A 24,032-nucleotide genomic window follows, 5' to 3' on the forward strand; every position below is an offset into this window, starting at 1 on the left:
AATCCCTCTAGGAAGGGACTCTGGTTTAAGCCCACATTCTTCTCACTGTGCTCATAAGCAGCACCCCCCCCCAAACCCACTCCCCTTTTATCCCAATTCCTTGACATCTATCAGATCAAGACCAGGTGGCAGACCTCAAGTCCTTCTCAATGCACCAAATGGCTATTTTAAGTCTTTTTTTTTTTTTTTAAATTAAGCTCTATACCCAACGTGGGGCTTGAACTCATGACCCTGAGATCAGTCACATGCTCTTACAGACTGAGCCAGCTAAGCGCTCCGTGAATGGATATTTTACAGTGACAAGGTACAGTTCAGGGAAGGGAGCTCTGGGATGGCTTCGGAAGACCTGTGGAGTTGCCCCAGCTCTGCCAAACTAGCCAAGCGAATTTATCCTTGGCTTACACACCTATAAAAGAGGGCAGTGTGGTCTGATAATTTTTAAGAGTCCTTCCAGCTCTCAACTCTTGGAACTTTCAATGTAGGCTATAGTTTCATCTATCTACACCCCAGTGGAGTATCCCAGTGAGCATCTAAATGAGGCTGAAAGACACAGATGCTGGAAGGGTCTAGCCATGGAATCATAAAACCTAAGAATGCTAGAAGCACCCAGAACATAGCAGTCCCCTCAAATGAAGCTCTGGGTTTCACAGTGTGCTCAAAGATCTCTATGGCTCACCATTTCCCATGGGGAGTACTCGGACCATCACTGTGAAAGCAAGGACTCAAAAAGGACAAACTCCAAACTCAATTTATTCCAGACAAGGGTCTATTCTAAAGGTGCAGACCCAAAAATAGCTTTACAGTTTACAAAAAAGTAGGACCTAAAATAAGATTTTCAAAAAGTCAGATCCTTGGTACTTAACTTCCTTCCAAACCCACAGCTAGAGGACAGCCCTGTGCAACGCAAGGGTAGATTCAAAAAAAATTACCTGTTCAAGTACCAGGGTATTTGCCTCCTTCTTTCTCTGGCATAACCAGGATAAGCTCATCCTAGCACGGTTCTGTTTGGTAAAAGAGGGTATCAGGCAATTAGGCCATGGTGCATGTCTCCCAAGGGCAGAACACTTCCCCAGCTACTTTTGTTTGGTATGTCTTTGTTTTGGCTTAGCCCTGGCAATCTGGCAGGCAATGTATTTCCAGGGGGAGCTCTGTCCATGGTGTGAATGCCCCGGCCTTGAGGTCCTTGTTCATTTTCATAAACAGAGCCCAGTTGCCACAGTGACTGGTGCTAGGAGCAGCTGCTAAATAGCAGAGGTCACCCAGAGCTTTCTTTGGGTTCTACAGTCTGGGCTATGTGTTCCTATGCCTCTGTGAACAGTGGGTCAACAGGAGCTGCAATCACACCGGCCAGGACTTCACACAGGAGCCTGGGCACTGAAGAGGAATGTGGTTTGAGATGGGGCCTGGACCCGCATGACACAACTCTGCCAGAGGGCAGAGAGAGAGTAAAGGGCATAGGAGTGGCAACTTCCTGCCTGGGGGTTCCACAGTCCCAAGAGGGTGGGAGGGGGCAGGGCCAGAGTTCAGTGCAACAGGAAGGACCTTGGAAAAGTGAACACGGAGCTGGGCCTGTGATGCTTCTGAAATCGTGTATGCCATCGGGTGCTTTTTCCCTTCTCTGTGAAGGTGTGACATGGTTCTCCCCACCTCCACAGCAGGAAACACCAAACCCCACTTGACATGCACAGGTTAAAAAACAAAAACAAAACAAAACAAAAAAAAAAAAACACAACACTTCTGGACTGGAGTCCCAGAGGTCTTTCTAAGTTAGAAACTATCCCTCTTGTGTTTCCATCTTCCCAAGGCAATCCCGCCCAAAGGCCACAAGATCCGCTTGACCAGTAATACAACTAGGGCAGGTGTGAAACACAACCGTGTCTGAAAACATGTATACCCCTGGTCCCTCTCTTTGTTGTCCACGTGCTAAGATTAGAAACAGTTGTTTTTCCACTCTACGAAGTAGAGCTTCTGTCCTCAAGGTAGATGCTTTCAGATAAAAACGTAAGAACAGCTACAAAATAGAGATTATAAGGCAGGTTCTCTTGGCTCTTACAAAACCAGGTTATCTTGGCTGGGGCCAAGGAAGCCATAGAACGGAACTGAACATAAACCTCACTTAACATCTTTCAGACCCATCCCCATGTTAACATGGAAGTCATAAGCATTCTTTGGTCCCAGTGCCAGTTCCAGAGATGGTGATCTTTAAAATGTAAACAGAATGAAGGCTTATCTCTCTCAAAAACATATGCTTCTGTCTTTACCAACCATGAGCCAATCAGACCACAAAAAGGAGAGGAAAACAGGAACAAAGTTTTCTAACTTATCAGTGTAAGTCAACGGTAAACCTGAAAACTTAGATCCCTCGTGCTTTCCAAACAAGACCCAAATGTTTCACACGTAAGATGTTTCTGTGTTATTCCCACCACTTAGTTCATTACAGGCCAGAAGAAACCTAAATAGTTAGGAACTTTGTCCTTAGGCAAATACTTCAATATTTAGACTTCAAAGACTCCATATTAACCTCTGTTTACACAAAGTAATGTGTTTCCTTTGCCTGCTCAACATCAAAATGCTTCGTAATTAATTACCTCTATGTTTAAAAACCCCAAATACTGTTAAATATAATGGCCAATATACTAGGGGGGGGAAGAAAGCATGTTCAAAATCTCCTCCAATCTCTGAAACACAAAATGATAATTAAGACATCCATGGAATTTGATTGATGTAGATAATTATTTTTTTTTAAAGATTTTTTATTTATTAATTTGACAGAGAGAAATCACAAGTAGACGGAGAGGCAGGCAGAGAGAGAGAGAGAGAAGCAGGCTCCCTGCTGAGCAGAGAGCCCGACGTGGGACTCGATCCCAGGACTCTGAGATCATGACCTGAGCCGAAGGCAGCGGCTTGACCCACTGAGCCACCCAGGCGCCCGATGTAGATAATTATTAAAAAAAAAAAAAAAACAACTTTCCCCCTGGGGCGCCTGGGTAGCACAGTCGATTAAGAGTTACAGGCTTGGTTTCAGCTCAGGTTGTGGTCTCAGGGTTGCGATCTCATGGTCACGAGTTCAAGCCCCACATCCGTTAAAATGCTCTCTGATCCTCTTTGCTGCATATGCTCTCTCCCTCTCTCAAATAAATAAATCTAGAACCAAATAAAAACATTCCCCTCAAAATTACAATTTTTATCTATTTTTTTCCATTTTGCCTATGAACATTGTGAATCTAAGAATGGAACAGTGTGAATCTAAGAATGGAACAGTTTTTTATTCCATTACATAGAAATTCAACAAAATTAAAATTCCGAGTAAAGGCACAGCTTTAGAAAATTCAAAGTTATTTCATTCTCTAGCTAGTTAGTACTTATACCTTCTTTTCTTTAGAGCATTCCTAGTTCGTGATCAATGGAGCACCTCAGAAATCAACTCCACACCTCCCACAGGGAAGTGCAAATGGAAGCACAGCAAGTGGCTTAAATGGCACAGTATTTTATAAATACTGACGTCATCTTGGAGACAATGATCAATATTCCTTGGAATTTGTATGGGGAAATTTCCAGTTTCTTTAAAAGCTTTTTTCCACTCTATTACCCTCAAAATATCCACATTTGGCAGTAATATTAATATCATCTATGGAGTATTTACTATGTGCCAGGCTTTCTTCTAAGCATTTTACTTGTATGTAAATTTTATAGTATACAGTAGATAAAGTATATCTCAAAACCTTGAGATATACTATTGCCTTCACTCTGCAGCTGAAAACACTGAGATGGAATGATGTTAAGTAACTCACTCAAAGTCATGAAGGTATTGACTTACTGAGTCAAGTGATTAAGCCAAGGCCAGCCCTGGATGGAGTTGGGGGGAGGGTGGAGAGAGGGAGAGTGTGCAGGGAGGGTGGTACCTGGACTAGAAGGCAGGAACCAGCATTCTGGTTCCAAAATCAAAAGGTGTTCCTTCCCGGAGAAAATACTGACCCAAGATAACTCAAGGAGTATGTCAATGATTTCTGACCTAAATACATGTCCTCTCTCTATAGAAAATGGAGCTACTGGCACCTTAAAGAGAGATACAAACACCAAAGAAAAAATGAAGCTCAGATTTTCTTAATTAACTGTGCAACGTTCTCAGCTAATGTCATTTTAATTTTACATATTTCTTCTACAACCTAAAATAGTCTTTGCACATTACCTAAGAACAAAATTTAAAAGCCTTCAGAAAAGGGAACTATTTGGACTTTCTATGTTAAATTTTCGCTACATTTTTCTCCTACACTGTAATGTTTTGATGGCTTTTTACAATTCATATTTCTGGCCAACTTGTTTCATTAGCACTCAAAGTAGAATTAAGCTCATATAACATCACTGGGGTTATAGTGTGAAGCTGCTATCCAGCAGAGCTGATTTAAACACCCAATTCTGACAGCATGGTATACCTCTGCCTTTGATAAAATTAGAAACCTTTCCTTCCTTTCTAGAAAATCTTCACATATCTGAATGTATCTGAAAGTTGCAAATAATCATAAATTATTATAAATATTTTTTTCCTGAGATTTCATTTCCCATCCTGACGGGTTCTCCTTCAGCTCAGGCACCAAGAATGGGCCATGACATACAAATGAAAGCGAGAGTGGCCCAGCGTGGCCTGGGTATGCCCAGGGTGGATGCAGTAGCTTGGGCCCTGGGAATGCCCCATCAGGAGTTGGCAGCTGAGCATGGAACAGCCAAGAAGAGCAGAGCCAGCTGGTGGGCGAGGGGCAAGGCAGGCCAGAGACAGGTGGATGGGGCGGCCAGAAGGACCAGAACAGTCCGCTCCTTCATGATGAAAGATTTCAAGATGCTTCTCTGTCTTCCATGTAGTTGGTAGTATGGGTGGTGAAGAAATGGCTGAGAGTGTCAAAACTTCTCTCTAGGACCTTACCAGGGGGAATCAAAGACTCCATTTGGGGAATCTGTACCATCTCAAAGCTCGATGCTCAGATTCAGCACAAGATAGAGGAGAAGCGTGGAAGAAGTGCAGGCAATGTCCCACACCAAGGAGAGCCCAGAGTACAGAAAGGAAGCAAGAGAGTGAGCTATGGGGGCACCTGGGTGTCTCAGTTGTTAAGCATCTGCCTCCGGCTCAGGTCATGATCCCAAAGTCCTGGGATCAAGCCCTGCACTGGGCTCCCTGCTCAGCAGGAAGCCTGCTTCTTCCTCTTCCACTTCAGCCCTTGTGTTCCCACTCTCACTGTCTGTCTGTCAATTAAATAAATAAAATCTTAAAAAAAAAAAAAAGAGAGAGAGAGAGAGAGAAAGTGAGCTACATCTCATCAGTAGAAGTCTCCTCTTGTTTTATCAAGTGTTTTTTCCTGTACTACAGTCGGTAACAGACCAAATTACTGGTGATCCATCACAACATGGAGATGTTTGGTCGTGGCTGGAATTCTTCCTTACCTCAGTTTTCAGTGCTCACTGGGTGTTCCCTCTGTGCCTAGCAAAGCTGTAAATACCATTTCAAGACAGCTGATGTGGAATTTGAGGCACCGGGGAGGAAGCCTCACCCATTCCCCAGTGTCAGTAAGTAACTGCTGACATGCTCTTCAACCTTTCGCTGCAAGCTCTTTCCCTCATCCAGGGCATGTGTGTGAGTCTCCTTCCCATCTGCCTCGTGCGTCAGCTGGTTAGTTCTCTGGGTATGTCCCTCCCTCCTCGCTGGACTGCTGTGAGTATTGTTGGTCCGGTAAAGGAACTGAAATGTACCAGTGACTGTTAAACACAGAAAGCGATTGGCCTTACTACTTTGGATTTGGTTTGCCCATGGCTTTCCTCACAGCAATGCAGTCCTGATACATTACCGGTGGTGGCCTCTTCTCTCTCCTTTCCTGCCTTCATTACCAGTGCCAATGAAGCAAAGACCCCTGGCGAATACCCTTTCCAGGGGCGTCTCTTCTCCACGGTGGTTTTCTTAAGCAACTGACTCTTCTGCACGACAGTCTATCTGCAGTCTGTCCTGAGTAGCTCAGCCTCTGCAGAGAAATTCCCTTGGCCGTATCCGCCTCCCACCAGGCCCCTGAGTCACCTGCCATCCAGAAGGGATGGGTAGGACTGGAAGGAACCTGTAGGAGTTCTTTTCCTTGTCCCCTTCTCCACCAGGGAAAGCAGAGGGACCCCCTGCCTGTTCCCTTCTCTCTGAGGAACTGGGATTTCTGTCTCTGGTGCACATAAAGCAGAATCTTCCTGACACCAGTATGAATGGACCACAGGTTTCTCTGCAGGTCTTTCCTCGCATTTGCCAGCCCCCATGCCTGGACTGATGTGAATACTTTTTTTCTCCCTGTGCCATTTACCCTCCTAGCTCCCGGTCCTGCTTTTTGCCACCCTTGGATGAATGGATTTTAAAATTCTGGCTGCTATATTTTATGGACCTGTTATTTTTGGTATTTTTCTGTGAAGGACATATATTGGATATGGGGGGTAAAGGCGTACCTATCTCATTTGCTCCTGATCACTCCCTTTATAGCCATCACGGTTTATTGTTTCTTGTAACTCAGGTTAGATTTTCATCTCTTTGGCTCTACTATAAAAAAACAAGCCTAAAGAATGGGACAGAAGGAACGACCTCACAGCTGGACCTGCTGGGTTTGGGGGAGTGATTTTCTTTCTTCCCCTTATAGGGGAAAAAACTTTTTTCACTGGTACATTTAAAGATTCCCAGCTATAGGGAGGTAAAAGTTTTGGACAAGTGCCCCTACAGCACTGAACGCTCAGAGAACCTGAACTTGGAATTCTGAAGGTCTGAAGTGTACTGCTGGCCACTGCCGGGTTGTCTGGTATTTCAAAGGAATACTGGGTGCTGCAAATAGTAATGGAAGGAATAAACTTATTAAACTCATGAAGCCTGTGATTGGTTGGTGTTCTCCTGTCATTTCACAGAGACGAAATATGGGGAGGGGGCAGATGTCAAAACACTTGTCCAATTTTAAAATGTCACAATTAGGGGCACCTGGGTGGCTAAGATGGTTAAGCATCTGCCTCAGCTTGGGTCATGATCCCCGTCCTGGGACTGAGCCCCATGTTGGGCTCCCAGCTCAGTGGGGAGCTTCTCCCTCTCCCTCTGCTTCTCCCCCTGCTTATGCTCTCTCTCTCTCAAATGAATGGATAAAATCTTTTAAAAAAAAAAAAAAAGTCACAAACGTGAGCTGGTTAAAGTGAAAGTGACATTAACATTTCCCTGCACTAAACTGAAAACACATTTACATTTGAATGTTTAATTGTTAATTCTATCACTTGAATACTGAGCACTTACATTTCCCAAGTTCTTACAGCTGTAAGATATAGCAGTGAACAAGGTGAGCAGCCTTTACTTTCATGGAGCTTCCATTTAGGCAATTAAAAGAATATGGCAGATAAAACTTTGAGACACAAAGCTCCTCTTCAGGAAAGGACATATGCAATAATGCACGTGATGGGGGGGTTGGCGGTATTCTGCAGAGTGAGGTCCAGAGACCCAGGCACTGCCTTTCCCCTCCCGCTCACTGCCCCACCAAGGCTCCATGGAACAAATTCCTCTGCCAAATGTGCACCCAACTAGCTCAAAGCAGCTCCATCTACAAATAAAAGCCCTACTTCTTTTATGAAGAGGGAGCAAAGTCCTTTAAGTCCCATTGATACACCATTCATTCTGGTCACTTTTAGACAACCCTTAATTATCAAGAATTCTTTTACCTCCCTGTCTCCATTCAGGTGGGTTATTTGTTAACCAAATTCCACACAGCTCTACAGGGCAGAACTAGGGGCTGGGAGTGGAGGTTTGCAGCCTGGTGGATTGCACAACACAAAGAAGAATTTCCCAAGGGTTAGGGATATTTTAAATTCAAATAAAGGCTAGAGGTTCAGTCAACAGGATATTAGACAGGTGATTTATGTACCAGGCTGAACTGAACCAGGTAATCTCTAAGGATCCTTAAAATACCAACATACCACAAATCTAGAGCTCCAGTAGTAAGCCTTATGAATGTAAAATCGACCCAGATGTAACCTATCCTAAAACATTACTTGAGGATAATGTTACTAATGAGATACAAACTCAGATGTCATGAAGAAATAACCAACCTAAAATATACCACATGTTAACCGAGCAATAATTTTAATAGCACACCAATACTCATAGCTATGGCTCAGCAGAGCTTAGCAAGTGCCTGGCGGGGTTTGAGCATATGAAGCATCATATCTCATTAAATCTGGAAAACAGTATAGTGAGATGGAGGCTCTTACTCTATTAGCTCCACTTTACAGATGTGGATGCTGAAGCAAAGAGAGGTAACAAGGCTATTTATTGACAGACCTGGGATTAGCACCAGGCAGCTGGCTCTCACGCCTGTGCTCTGAAGCACTATGCTCTCTCTTAAGCTGTCTTATTGGGAGCTGGAGAGCATTTTCCTCTTCGACTGGGTTACATAAAGATTCTGAAATAGTTAACTATTTAAAGGAAACTTTGAAATGTGATGCATGAAGCTTTTCTGATGTCAGATAATCATAAATTTCTTTTCTAGATATACTACATACTGAATTTGCTGTATTTTACCAAACTGTAGAAGTACTCAGAAAGTTAGGTCAGCTTCCAAATCTTATTTCCAAGTAGTAGCTTAAACACTGGAGGAATCTGGCTCAGAATCAATTACAAAATTTTCCTATGACAGTATAACAAACACACACTACATTAGATATTTATATTTCTGCTAAATATCAGAGATGCCCAAATTGGTGATTATGACAGAGCTGGCCCTCAACTGTGGCAGTTTCCATTACAAAACCCACATTACAGGAATTCAGGATCCTGTTTAAAAATTGATTGAGACTGATACTTAATAGGACAATATATTCCTGGCTTCCCCGTCCCTTTTGCTTCTTCATCTTTAAAAACTTGGGGAGGGGGGATGGGGAGGCTGGGTGATGGACACTGGGGAGAGTATGTGCTATGGTGAGTGCTGTGAACTGTGTTAAGACTGATGATTCACAGACCTGTACCCCTGAAACAGATAATACGTTACATGTTATTAAGAAACAACAACAACAACAACAAAACAACAACAAAAAAACTAAAGCCATCAAGTCTCCTCCAGTTTGGAATTCTTAATACATTCCAGCTGCCCCCCCCCTTTTTTAAGTCTACATTTGTAAATATTAAAGATGTCTAAGGAGTCTTAATCAAGTCTTTTTAAAAAGTACTAAAATAACTTCATTAAGATTTTAAGTATATAAAGGATATTACAACCTAAGCCTGCTTCAGGATAGATCTCAGGCATATATGAAGAACCCATAACAAAGGAAAATGACTTACCTAAGTACGTATAAATCTCCACACAAAAGTTTACATGTACATATACAGAACATTATAGCACAAAAATTCTAGGAAATCACACACTTTTTAACTTGTGATACACATAAACTGACTCCCCAAAATATTCAGCAATAATTAAAAATCTTACCCTTATTCAGTATAGTAAAAACCAATTAAGATCTAAAACGACAATTTTCTGAAGGGGACACTGATGAAGTCATTTTACAGGCCTAAAAAGTCAGAATGGGACTCTCAAATCCCTGCCTCACATATATTACTATATCCCATCCTCTTGATAGGATCCTTTTCATCATTAACTTTGTAAATACTGCTCTCTAGAAATAACGTGAAATGCTCCACCACAATGCCCATGCTGCCAAGATAACATCTTTGAGAGCAACAGTGATGGGGAATCATAAAATTTGGGAGCTGAAAGAAATCTGAAGATCCTCGGGCTTATCTCTCTTAACTGCCAGGTGGAAAAAAAAACAGATAAAGAGGTATTGAGTGACCTCCCCAGGGCCAAGACTTCTAGGTGAAATCCTTCACTGAAACTTCATTTCGGCCACAAGACAAGATTCGCCCCCTCCATGTGCTAAAATAGCTCTTCATTTACTTAGCAAGCAGCAATTCTGAAAGGTTTTGGTCTTATGTTCCTTTTATGCTTTAAAATTACTGAGGACTCCAAAGAGATTTTGTTGGTATGAGTTTTATCTATCAACATTTAGCACAACAGAAATGAAAGCTGAGAAAATTTTTAAAATATTTAATTCGTTTAAAACCAAAAATGAACCCACAGCATGCTAATGCAAATATTACCTCTTATGAAAAATAACTATTTTTGAAATATAACAATTTGGTGAGAACAGCAGCATTGTTTTACATTTTTGCAAACTCTTTAACATCTAGCTTAACAGAAGACAGCTGCATTTTCAGATCTATTTCTGCATTCAATTTATTGTGATATATTGTTCTGGTTGAAGGATATGAAGAACTCTGGCCTCACACAGACATGTAATTGCAAAGGAGAAGCAAATCTTAACAGTCTTTTCATATACTTGTGGCTAGCTATTTCTTCTTTGATATTTTACCTAAACTCATTAAGTAGTCATCACTTAAAGGTTATTTGTGATGTGCAATCTGAATTGCATAATAAACTTTCCATACGTTGTTACATTAAAATCCATTGCTCTCAAAATACTGAGTACTTACAAAGGTAAAACTAATAACCTTACAGCAGAGAATTCTGGCAGGTACCACTTTAGCCAAGTGATAAAGGCCAACATCACCAGTAGTAAGACATATCAACTTAATGTAACCTCGATCTGACACCCTGAGAAGGGCAAATTACCTGTATGTGCCCTTCCCAACAATGCATAATCTCAATCATGAGAGACTATCAGATCAACTCAAACCAAGGAACATTTTCCGAAACAACTGGCCACTCTTCAATAGTGTCAAAGTCACTGGAAGACCGAGAGCTGTCACAGACTAGAGGAAACCAAGGAGACAGGACAAGTAAATGCAATGTGAGATTTTGAGTTGGGTCCTGGAATAGAAAAAGAGCATTAGGGGAAAAATTGGTGAAGTCCTAATAAATTCTATTAATAATTAAAATTCTATTAATAATAATACAATTAATAATACTGTACCAATAATACTGTACCAAGATTAATACTGTACCAATAACAGTTCTATGGGTATGTGTTACTATAAGGTGAAGCTGAGTAAAGGATATGGGAACTCTTTGTATCATTTATGTAAGTCTTCCGTAAGTCCAAAATTATCTGAAAATAAAAATTTTTTAAGATCAACCGCTTTATCCTGCACTATCAAGATGTGAGATCTTTTATTACCCTCAAATGATTCTGTAACATCATGTATTGGCCATCTGGAAAAATCACGGTTCACTGAGTTATGCAAATATGCCAGATATTGACATATTTCTTATATGATATCAAAAAAATCACATTTCTTCATATTTCCATTGATCTCATCAAAAAAGTATTTAACTATTTAGAAACTGCTATGGCCAAGGGGATGAATATAAGTTTTCCAAAACTTTGATTTTTGCTTGAAAAATAAAATCCTTCATTGGCAACTAATATTGTAAACTGTTTTCTTTGAAATCACAGGATCACTTTGTTCATTTTCGAAAAATGCCTGCCAAGTATCAAAGGCTAGATAACCATCGCTGGTCAGTTGTCCTTTCAAGTAAGATGGTATTCCATGAAAAAAGACCAGTTCAGCTCACAATTCAAACAACTGTGCAAGTGTTTCCTCAGAATGGCCATGGCGCTCTGGAATGTAGAAGAGCTACTCGCCTACTTCCCATTTCATCATAGAGGATGTGAAAAAGACATGTATTTGAGGGTTTTTAACTTCTTGGAAAGAACATTTTTTTTAAAAGATTTTATTTATTTATTTGACAGAAAGATCACAAGTAGGCAGAGAGAGAGAGAGGAGGAAGCAGGCTCCCTACTGAGCAGAGAACCTGATATGGGTCTGGATCTCAGAACCCTGAGATCATGACCTGAGCTGAAGGCAGAAGCTTTAACCCACTGAGCCACCCAGGTGCCCCTTGGCAGGAACATTCTTAACTGCAACTGGTGTGTGGCAGTGAGGCACTACCTTGATCCCTATAAGGCACCAGCTGTTTTCTCCAATATTCCTTTTATGCCATCACTGCAATGTCAACCTAGTGCAAAAGACAACTCTGAATTACTACAACAATTCCGACCTCACCAACTCTTGAGAATGTCTCAGATCCATGACTACACTTTGAGAGCCACTGGTTTAAAGAGCTCCTGCATGAAATGTACCACCACGACTTAAGCCAAGGTAAAGAGTACTAAAGAGTCTTAAGCCAAAGCTTCATTGAATGTTTACCAAGAGGCAATAGCTTCTTGCTGTCAAAGACATTATCTAGTGACAGATCCAGTAGCTATCTTCAAAACCACCACCACAGGTCACTCAGACATTGTCTTACCTAAGAATCTGAAGGCTGACCTCCTTACCTGGTCTCCACAGGTTAGTCCTTATCCCAATACCACTCCCTTCTCCCAAAATAAAATACATTAAGGTTCAGACTGATTACTTTAGCAAAGTTGCTTCTCTTTAGTTTACTTTATGAGTGAGACAGGGTTATTATTAGTGATTTGTTCAAAAAACATTAAGTACCTACTATGTGCTAGGGATTGATCAGTGGATGGTCCCTGCCCTCTCCCTGAGGGCATTTAAGCAGAGACAAAGTCCTCCACTTTAGAATTTTCACATATACTCAACAGCTACACCAGAGCTTCTGCAAACTAACTTAACTTTTGTGGAGCTTATATTTTATTGGGGGGGGGAGGGTAAATAATAAACATAAGTAAATTATAAGCATGTTTTAAAGTGAAAAGTGCTATGAGGGGAAAAAAACAAACAAACAGCAAAATAAGAAGGAATGGACATACCAGAAGTTCAGAGGGATTACAATTTTAAGTAGGATCGTTAGGCATGGTTAGGGTGAGACTAAGCCCACAGGTACCACACAGATGAGGAAAATTACCATTAGGTAGTCTCACCCCATTGTTTCTGGGCTCTCCTCTCTCTCCCCAGCCCCAATCCTCAGAGCCACTACTACCTTTCTTAAGGATTCATGCCTATACTCCAACCTTCACCTAAAGGCCAAGTCACTTCCTCTAGATAAGCAAGGTCTTCTTCATCCTGGCTCCAGACTCAATCCTTAGGCTGTTATGTTGCTCACTTCAAAGCCACCTAAGTCGTCAGCTTAGCCAACAGCAAATCTGCCAACTTCCAGAGAAATACCCTGACCTGCTTTATCTCTGTTGGGATTATACAGTTGAATAATGAACTCACTCTGCCCATCCTAGGTGTGTTCCAGCTCTTTCTTTTCCCCAAATATACTGGTTCTCTTAAACAAGGTTTAACTCTGTAAAGACCTACTAGTGCCACAAACTGCTGGCTGCTTTACATGCATTTCATTCTTCTGATAATCAACAGACTAAGAGTAATTAGCATTATTCCATAGATTAGGGAACAGAAGTTCTGAAAATCATCACTTGGGACTCAAACCTCCAAAACAAGAAAAAAAGAAAGTTTTTTATTCACAACCTCCTCCCAACTTCATCACACACTGTGTAACACTTCAGTGCTCCCACTGTACTGCTTTAAGCAGAACATAAAGTAAATAAACTAGTCACTGGCAGAGTCTATCTTATCTGCAAAATTGTATTTCATGATCAGATCTGATTTTTGAACCAACTATATGCCTGAATAATAAGACTTACAACTTAAAGGACTGGGTAAGTATGTTCACCATGCTAACATTTTCAAAGAACACTATTTTTAATAGTTTCCTTTAAAATAAACACAAACCGGGGTGCCTGGGTGGCTCAGTCAATTAAGCATCTGCCTTCGGCTCAGGTCATGATCCCAGGGTCCTGAAATCAAGCCCCATGTTGGGCTGTCTGCTCAGCAAGGAGCCAGCTTCTCCCTCTCCCTGCTCCTACTCTCTCTCCCGTTATCTCTTTCTCTCATCTAAATTTAAAAATATATATATTAAAAAATAAATTAATTAATCAAATAAATAAACACAGCCCTCTGATTTATACGCATTATCTCATTTATAATCACCACAACAGTGTGGTAGATACTGCTGATATCTCTATTTTTGTATGTGAGGACACTGAGGCTTATACAGCCTGCAAAAAGCAAAACCTGGGCCTGAATCTGTGTCTGAATCCACAGCCTAAGGTCACAACTACTGTAAAATTTCTGTCAAGAATGAACACTGTGATGGAGAATCTTTTACTAAATTAAAGTATAACAGTCCAACAGATTCACTTTGGTAAAGGCCGCAGGCATTCCTCACATTTGGAGCATAAAATCTCTACAAAATCCTAGTTACAAGTCTCAAATAAAGCTTCATCAGAGTGACTGCGCTCTAGCAAAAATATGCTGGGAAAACCCAAGGGCAGAGCAAAAGGCCACAAGATTTTCAGCCTCTGGATTCTGATATTGCCCCTAACTCTGACCTTTAGTCCAAAGGAATAAGGATGTTCATTTCACCTCAGTGAAGAGATGTTATGGCTATCCCCTGGTCAGGAACACCAGTTTGAGCCTTGAGTAAAGAACATATTTCTCAGGGCACCTGGGTAGCTCAGTCAGTTAAGCATCTACCTTCGGCTCAGGTCGTGATCTCAGCATCCTGGGATGGAGCTCGGCGTCCTTGGGCTCCCTGATCGGCAGGGAGTCTCCTTCTCCCTCTCCTCTCTCTCTGCACCCCACCCCTGCTCATTCTCACTCTCTCAAATAAATAAATAAATAACATCTTTTTTTAAAAAAGCCATATTTCTTAAGTACACACCAAACTCCTGAGTTCTACAATTTAGAACAAAGCCATCCAGGTCAATAACTCACTTCAGCAGCAGCCCTAGTTATCTGTGCTTGAGCTCACTCACCAAATGGCCAGAGGAAGAATTAGTTTTCATCATTATTAATAAAGAGTAGTTTGAAGAAGACAGAATTATATCTCTAACAGAGGTTCTCAAACCGACTTCTAATGAAATAGTCAAGTATAATGAATACTGTTCACATCTGGACATACTATAGTCTTCAAAATAAACTACTGAAAACTACAAAAAGCAGTGCTGAAAGAAATTAAAGAAAACCTACAAAAATAGAAGGGTATACCATGTTCATGGATGCCAAAACATACATGACACTACAGATTCTGTGTATTTTTCATTCTATCAATGGCAATCATAACACCTGCCTCTCCCACTCAAATATAAATAATCATGGTTACTTTAGGGTAACTTTGAATTTTGTTTTATCTCTTTACAGAAAATCACTCTTTAAGACAGCAATGTAACCATTAGTTGTAACATTATTCATGATATATTACAATTTATCTGGGAAATACGGGTTAGTCTTGACACTGTAGCACAATATTACTTTCTAAAATAAAAATGCAACAAGACTAAAAAAAAAGGGGGGCAGGAAAAAAAAACCCATAGTCATTTATTCATTCAAAGGCTTTACTGCCAACTCTAAAAACGTCTTTCATGTTCTCTCACAGCTCTGAGATCTGCATTCCTATCAATACCATCAAGATGCCTGGGAGCCATTTGCAAAAAGGGTTAAAAGTCCGAAGTTGTTCCTCTAGGTTTGCTGGATGAGGACGAGGCAGGTTGCCCGAAGTCTCAGGACAGCCAGCCTCACACAAGAGTAAACAGAGGCTACTGTGCTCTCAGGAATAAATTCCTCAACCAGAAACACACTCTGCTGAGGGTTGCATGTAAGATTTTTCTGATAGATTCCAAGCTGAGTAGTAAAAAGAAATAACGGATTTTGGGGGGCCTTCTTTGAATTCAGGAAGATCTGACAATATCATGAAACAGCCTAGCGCAGGCCTCTGAAATTTTTCATTAGAATTCTTTTCTCCTGAATCATGTTAATAAAGTACGATTTGGCCTGGGATTTGTACATAACTACTGACTCATAGGCTGCTCAGGCCCAGAAGGATGAGGAAAAAACACTGAGTCTGTCAGGAGGCAGGGCCAGGCCCACGGACTGAAAGAGTTCTGGAGGGGTGTTTTCAAACAATGCTATATACTGCTTAGAAAACAGCTCCCTTATAGAATACTCAATTGGCTCTGAGCTGTCTGACATATTCTTCTCTACTTTCATCTTCAACTGACTGCACTGCTTGTAGTCACCAGCACTGGCACCTGGCCCAGAAAGCCTCAGATCTCTCTCATCTTGAAGGGGCAGGGACTTCCATCACCTTTCTACAATTCAGTTGACTGAGCTAACTCTAGATACTATTATTTTATAAGCTATGTCAAATGTAGCAAAATGCAAGCCTATTTTGTCCCTTCAAACATACAGCAGCATATCCTGAACTTAAACTGGCATGCACCTGATTTCAAATTGAGATTTTTGAACACCATTTTCCAAATGCAGTAGCAGTTTGCTGCCCTGGGCCAGTCAAACAGAGAAAATGAGGAATCTGATTTGTTTGGGGGGGGGGTGCGTGGATGGGGTACTACTTAAGGCCTGATCCTGGTGCCTTTGAAATTTAACACTAAAACCTAAACTATTTCATAACAAACTAGAAGAGGCTCTTGGGAAGTATTTATTTAGTTAATAAATTTTAAGTAATTGTGTTTCTCTCACAAAACAGAAAACAAAACTCCTAGAAGATGTTGAGTTCCCTAGTTTAGCAAGGTCTGTAAAAGCTCCATCAGCCAAGAGCCTGGAGCAGTAAACTGGGAATTCAGGGAACAATGTGGCCACAAGCACTTCTCCAAAAAGAAAAACAACTCCCCTCTTGGCCCAACTCCAAAAAGCAATTGAGCTGGGTAAGGTCCAGGTTAATCTCTGAACAGCCTCTCTGCCAACTTTGTCCTACACGCATTAGGTTTTTCAGCATGGGCTTTGCAAATAATCTAAAACAATTAATTAGTGCTTTTGAATTCACCCCGTACCATTAATGAACCACTGCCAGACAGCCTTTGATAGTGTATTTCCAGAGCTAATTAAATGTGGCAAAACAGAGGACACACACTTGCTGGGCATTCGACAGGGCCAGATTGTGAGACCTGAGCAGTGACAAGTGAAGCCATCCTTGCAGACAATCCTGGGGAGACAAAGGTGGGGGGAGAGGGGGGATGCTGGGGTCAGGCCCTCAGGGTCCCTTACAATATGCCAGACACTCCTCTCAAATTATATAATTATCAGGATATTGAAGTTCAGACAATTCATTCACTGTAAAGACTTTTTTGTTGTTGTTCTAATGAGAGAAAATTCTTAATTTGATATTTGAAAATTTGGTATTGCTTGCTTCTAGTCCCTACCTCCATACCTCCATCCACACCCCAAAGACTTAGTTAAGAAAAAAATGTGCAATAGTTTTAAACACTAAATATTAAAATAAATCTCATCCCAAAATTTCCGTCTCTCAATCACAGAGTGCCCTCCCATAACCTCTATCATTTGGGCAATCTTTCCCTTTTTTTCACTATCTAATGCCACACAGAATTCCAGACTGCTCCACATGCATACAAGATAAACACATTTTTGGGAGGCTGAGAAAAAAGTTAGCAGGGGGCACGAAATAAAAATGTTGTTGCATTCCTCTGGATTTTTCTGGTCCAATTTCAAAAACAGAACCACCACCACCTGGAGCTTATGGCAAGCTCCAGGGCTGTACAACCTTGCCCTCCTCTACCATGACATTGATGAAGTCTGAGAAAGCAAATCAGAAAACTTTACAAACCAGTAGTATAATAAAGCTATTTTTAAAAGACAGCTTTTCAGGCAGAGAGGTTAAATCCTCTGTGTGTCTCATCCCAGTTTTTAATACACACGGTATCAGCTCCTTAACTCTTAAAGATATTGCAGAATCCACAGCTAAAGTAATAGCTGCTCAACAAAAATCCCTAGACTCTGGCCAAAGTTCTTGCCAATAAGAAAGTAACTTATCGATTATCATTTCACTGAGCAAGGAGGTGTCTGTGCTGTGGCCAACCCTGCTTTCTGCACCCGGATTAACACTGCTGGGGAAGGTGAAACTCAGCTACAAGAAACACTGGACAGGGGCACCTCACTGGCTCAGCTGGTAGAGCATGTGACTCCTGGCCTCGGGATTTTGAGTATGAACCCCACCTTGAGGGTACTGTTTACTTTAAAAAAAAGAAATCACTGGACAAGCCACTTGGCTGACATGGAACTTCTTCAACGGAGCCTTCCTTTGACTGATTTTGATTGGTTTGGGTCCTGGGGACCATGACTCCAAGGTACACTCCAGACACTGGGATTACCTGGTTTCTAAGGTTCTTGACAATTGCCCTACAGTGTTACAGTGTCTCAAGAGCTTTAAACGCATGTTCATAGCCACTAACCACCAAGCAAATTATTTCCCTATGACCAGAAAGCTAGAAAAGAAATGGAGAAAATGACCAACTTAAGGAACGTGAACCTGAAGGTGTGACCTGTGAAGGACTACCACACAGACGGTCAACAGAGTCTGTGAGAGATTCAGACTGGTAGCTGACAGTGGCTCTAGTGCCTTCAATTTTGATCCTATTTCTCAGGCTGAGAATGTGATCATGGGGGAGGAGGGGATTGTTAAAAACAAGGTGACAGGCTCAGAATGGAGTTATTTAGGCTAAACCCCACATCGCCATACTGACTGAATCACAATTTCAGCTCTCCCAGAAATAGAGCCTTACATGTCTTACATATGCCTTACAGACCCCTGCCATCCCCTAAAGTAGTGACCTTGCTACAACCTATTCACCTCTTACTGCTACAAACTTCCTTGTCCCACTTGGGCACGTAGGTGGCTCAGTTGGTTAAGCATCTGCCTATAGCTCAGGTCATGATCCCAGGGTCCTGGGATCAAGTCTCATAAGGGGTTCCCTGCTCAGTGGGGAGCCTGGTTCTACCTCTCCCTCTGCCTGCTGCTCCCCTGTTTGTGCTGTCAAATAAATAAATAAAATCTTAAAAACAAACCAACTTCCTTGTCCCACTCTCTCCTGCCTGTCATTCTGGATAGCTCCTTGGAGCTCTTTTCTGTCTGCTGAATGGGATGTGATCTGATTCATGAAAGATTAAATAAAGGCAGTAAGATCCTTAAAATTAAGTAGTAAATACATATGGTATAAAAATGCTTCATAAGTATCAATCACAATAGGTGAAATTTTTTTACTCCTGAAAAATGTTAATTTTTTAAAGTTCTGGCTGGGAGTCTGATAATAGGAATTAAACAGGAATCAGTGAGGAAGCCAGAGTTTAAAACTAAAATAGCAGCAGCAGCAATGAGGTGTGCCCCACTTAAAGCTAACTTTTTGAAACACCCTTTTTAATCTCCCTCAACTCCCCCTTTTATCCAGTCATCGGGTACCATCCTTCATTATCTAGAGTCTCCTGGGCCTACCGCCTGTACCAATGTCCCCAGGCTCACTCAATCAACACAAGTCCCCTGCCTTGGTCTACTAAGTCACAAGGCAAGAAATGGGAAAAGACAAAAGAGGTACATGACAGGAAAAACGGGGAAAACTGCTTCTTTAGTAACTGTGATGACTGTGTTGAAGTGTAGCCCCAGCTAATAAAAGATGCACCTGGTTTCTACGGGTGCACCACACTTGTATCTGCAGAGCACAAGGTCTCAGACTTCATTCCCTCTAACCACTCTCCTTTCTAGCATATGACTCCGTCAGACCCAAATGAGTTTACTGAAAGTTTTTCAAGATAGCTATTTTGAAATCAAGCTAAAACCAAACTCCCATTTACAGCAGTAAGAATTTTCCAAAAGGTATTTGCAGGTTCTAGGTTACAATTAGAGCACTGACAAAACAGACAACCTATGCGTTCAGATGTGGTCTGCAGACCAGCAGCATTGACATTATATAGACCTGTTAAAAAAATGTATAGTCTGTGACATATCAAGAACTACTAAAATGGGAGCCTGAATGGTTTAGTCTGCCTTGGGCTCAGGTCATGATCCCAGGGCCTGGGACCGAGCCGCAGATCGGGCTCCCTGCTTGGCGAGCCTGCTTCTCCCTCTGCCTGCCGCTCCCTCTGCTTGTGTCCATCCTCTCTCTCTCTCTTTCTTTGTGTCAAATAAATACATAAAATATTTAAAAAAAAAAAAAAAAGTAGTAGGGTGGCTACCAGTATGGTGGAGACTTAAAGTCTCCACTGGGGACCTGTGTGAGGCTGCATATAGCCTTGCAATTTTTACTCAAGAGTGAGACAGAGGCACTGGAGTGTTAGAGCAGCAAACTGATATGATCTGAAGAATGTTTTAACAGGATCCCTGTGGCTGCTGTTTTGAGAATAGACTGTTGAGCAAAGATGCATTTGGAGATACTGGTTGATGGCTATTGTGATAACTGAGCAAGTTGAGGGAGGCCAGGATGAGATTTTAGAAGGGAGGACCCATGGGAATGAGATGCTTATGAAATCAAGAATGATTTTGTGATTTTCACATGTTTTAGGGGAAGAAAGAATAAAGACTTCTATCTCCTATCAGTGGAACATTAGGCCATAATCTGTTAGCAAAGATAATCACTTCTACATACCAGTAAAAGCTGTACCTTAAAATAAACCATCTAAAAATCTCTCCCCTCTACAAACGACTGTTCTTGGAAAACCATGCTCTTAAAAGCCTGAACTCTCTTCCCAATTTACTTACTGTCTTGATCGCCAAGTCTCATTCTTTTCATCCCCTAGATGGTCTTTTTTTCAGAATTATGGATTTTGAGGATGTTACCACTTTTTGCAATAATGCTTCTCATAATAAAACCAATGTTTCAGAGAAATACAGTTGAGCCCATCCGTATACAGTAAATAAATGTGTTATGTGTAAACTCATTTTTATAAATTAACATATTAAGCTTGGGGTTGACAGGGCAAGTTCTTTCCTCTGAAGAAAATAATCATTTTGAAGTATGTGTTATGGGGCAACTGGGTGGCTCAGTTGGTTAAGCAGCTGCCTTTGGGCTCAGGTCATGATCCCAGGGTCCTGGGATGGAGCCCCAAATCGGGCTCCCTGGTCAGTGGAGAGCCTGCTTTCCCCCTCCCTTTGCCTGCTGCTCTGCCTGCTTGTGCTCAATATCTATCTCTCTGTCAAATAAATAAATAAAATCTTTAAATAATAAAAAATTAAATGTTTTATAATATGGATATTCAGAGTGGTTTTGCCTAAGAGTGGGGCATACATACCTTGCTTTTAGAGTTGTAAGTTATAAACAGACAAACATCAGATGAGTGCTTTCTAAATCTTAAGGTCCATACAAATCATGTGAGGACCTCATTAACATACAGATTCTGTTTTAGTAGTTTGTGTTTTTTTTGAAAGATTTCATGTATTTATTTGAAAAAGAAAGCGAGAAAGAGAGCACAGGTAGAGGGAGGGCTCAAGCACTCTCTCTGTCAAATAAATCTTAAAAAAGAGGGTGCCTACGGGGCTCAGTCGGTTAAGTGTCTGCCTTCGGCTCAGATCATGATCCCAGGGTCCTTGCATCAAGCTTCACACCAGGCTCCGTGCCCAACAGGGAGCCTGCTTTTCCCTCTCTCTCTACCTGCCGCACCTCCTGCTTGTGTGCTCTGACAAATTTTAAAAAAAACTTAAAAAAAAATAAATTTTAGGGGCACCTGGGTGCCTCAGTGGGTTAAAGCCTCTGCCTTCCACTCGGGTTATAGTCCCAGGGTCCTGGGATCAAGCCCCGCATTGGGCTCTCTGTTCAGCAGGGGGCCTGCTTCCTCCTCTCTCTCTGCCTGCCTCTCTGCCTACTTGTGATCTCTGTCTGTCAAATAAATAAATAAAATCTTAAAAGATAATAATAAATTTTAAAAATTAAAAAAAAAAAAGACAAGGGGAAACAATCAATGATGCTTTCCTCTAACTCACAACAAAGGGGCAAGTAGGAGTGAAGTGGCTGTGTGCCGTCAGCAAGCAGAAGCCCCACAACAGTCGGCACGCGCACACGCATCCCACGGGAAACACTAGCAGAGCAAAGTGCTACAGCATCTCAGTACTGTCATGGATAGAAACAAGGGCGCAGCTCTGGAAGCCGCTATTGTGCTCTCCCTGGAGGCTGGTGCTACCCAAGCCCCCTCCCCAATGAGGAAGAAGAGTTGGAAGGAAGGGAGGTGCTCACACTTGGACAGCTTTGGTCTACCATCGAGACTAGGACTAAATTATCCAGGCATAAGAGGACGAAGGGAAGCAACGCAGAGAACTTGAAGCAGTTACATTGGAACATCTTCCTTTTGCCGTAACTACAACTTATCACTACGTAGTTGCCTTCACTGCCAAAAGAGAGAATAACTTTAAAAAAAATCAATTTTCTTTTGAAGGCGTTAAGGTTTTCCGCATTCCACTCTAGGTTTTGGGTTTTGGGTTTTTGGTTTTTTTAAAGACTGCTATGAGTTGGCAGATAGGGCAGGAGAACAGCTAGACCTCAGTCCCTAGAGCACCTGCTGCCTAATCTTTGGAAGGAACATTCTGAGAGCAAGTGCATTTTTAAGCCCTCTAGAATTGTGCATGATTTACAGTGTCCCCTCAGAGAACAAAAATATGACTATATTGCACTTTAATATAAATCTTTTTTAGGCCACTCTGGCAGAGAATGGTTGTAAAAAAAAAAAAAAAAAGTAAGTCAGCCAGGGGCTCACATGGATGCAGTGCAGTCCAGGCCAATCTTCCAAGAGGGTAAGTACTTCGAAGCCTCAATGCCTATGTCCAGGGCTGTCCCGATAGGAGGCCTCACTCTGGAACCCTTCCCAGAACACTCCCTGCTTCTACAACTTCCAAAGCCAGCACTCAAGAGCACAGAGCTCTGTCGGTGACTCAAGGTCACCCCAGAATATAAGGGATTAGTTCTCCCAACAAAAGAGCTGAGATAGCCTCATTCTCTATACCCACGATGTGTGAAAAGTATATGCTTGGAGCCATCGGACAGCTGCATGGGCACACACAGATAGCTCTGTGTTGGTGCCAATGTCGATCAGCATTCATAAAACAGACCATCACTGGTGCCCTAAAATCACCAAGATAAATCAGGGATCCAAAAAGCAGCATGGCAAAGATACAGTCTAGGATAAGGCTGCAGAGGAGAGAGACAGCTGGCATCCATTCACTTGTCTGACATCACATCTATGTACAATCTTACTCATGTTCTTGGTGAACATCTTGCTTATGCTGTGCACAGCTGGTTACCCAGCTATCTGCTAGGAAACTGCCTTTGCAAATGAAAGAAAAAAAAAGCCGTATTAGACATCATATCCCACTCCACCCTCCCCTTCTAACCCCCCAACCCTCACACACACACCCAAGTCCATGCAGGGCAAGGGACTCTGAGAAGCAAACTTTTTCTTGACGACTGCTACATGTCCCAACTGTGTGTAGGCGAGGACATGCATGTTGGCTCGCTTCCTGTTTCTAGGCAAAAACACAGAGCAGGGAGGGACCTCATCATGCCTGGGTGTGCATGCTCTCCCCAAAAAGAACACAGCATAAAATTCAGGCCACTCTATCTGCTCTGGATCTTTGAATACAGTTCTTTACTCTGTAAGATAAATAGAAAGTTGGCACAGTTGGGAAAGCACACACAGATAGCTCTGTGCTGGTGGAAATGTTGATCAGTGTTTATAAAACAGACCATCGCTGGTGCCCTAAAATAACCCAAATAAATCAGGGATCCAAAAAGCAGTGTGGCAATGACACAGTCTAGGACGAGGACGCAAAGGAGAGAAACTGGAGTCTGTTCACTTGTCTGAAATCGAATCTGTGTACAATCTTACTCATGCTCTTAGTGAGTATTTTGCTTATGCTTGCTCCACACAGCTGGTTACCCAGCTGACATCACTGATATCTTGTCCCTCTGTATCCAAGAGAGCAGTTACATACAAAAGTGGTTACAGTAACAACCTAAAAATTTAGTAAGCACAGACCCAATCAACTAGCTGGACCCTGAGACCCAGTATTGGCAAGAGAAGGCCTTGGTCGGATTTGCTCTGAATCTTTGAGTCTATCCCTCCTCCAGCCTTTATGTTCCCTGGTGGCCGTCACCACTGGCACGGTCCCTGTCTTCCTGCCGTTATGAAACATGGCCTTCGATCACTCGGTTGGCAGAGAGGAGAAAACCAAGGAAGAACCGCCTCTGCAAACCTCAGGCCATTAGTCACAAGTCCA

The 24,032-nt window shown here is 41.9% G+C and overlaps 1 protein-coding gene and 1 pseudogene across 3 annotated transcripts in view; one reads left to right on the forward strand and one right to left on the reverse strand.

Moving 5' to 3' along the window:
* Positions 1-24,032, reverse strand: part of TGFBR3 (transforming growth factor beta receptor 3) — a 197,505-nt gene that overhangs the window by 143,550 nt on the left and 29,923 nt on the right. The window lies entirely within an intron of this gene.
* On the forward strand, positions 4,869-6,082 carry LOC132001549 (etoposide-induced protein 2.4-like; annotated as a pseudogene).

The sequence above is a fragment of the Mustela nigripes genome, chromosome 14 (genome assembly GCF_022355385.1).
Source record: "Mustela nigripes isolate SB6536 chromosome 14, MUSNIG.SB6536, whole genome shotgun sequence".
Classification (NCBI taxonomy): domain Eukaryota; kingdom Metazoa; phylum Chordata; class Mammalia; order Carnivora; family Mustelidae; genus Mustela; species Mustela nigripes.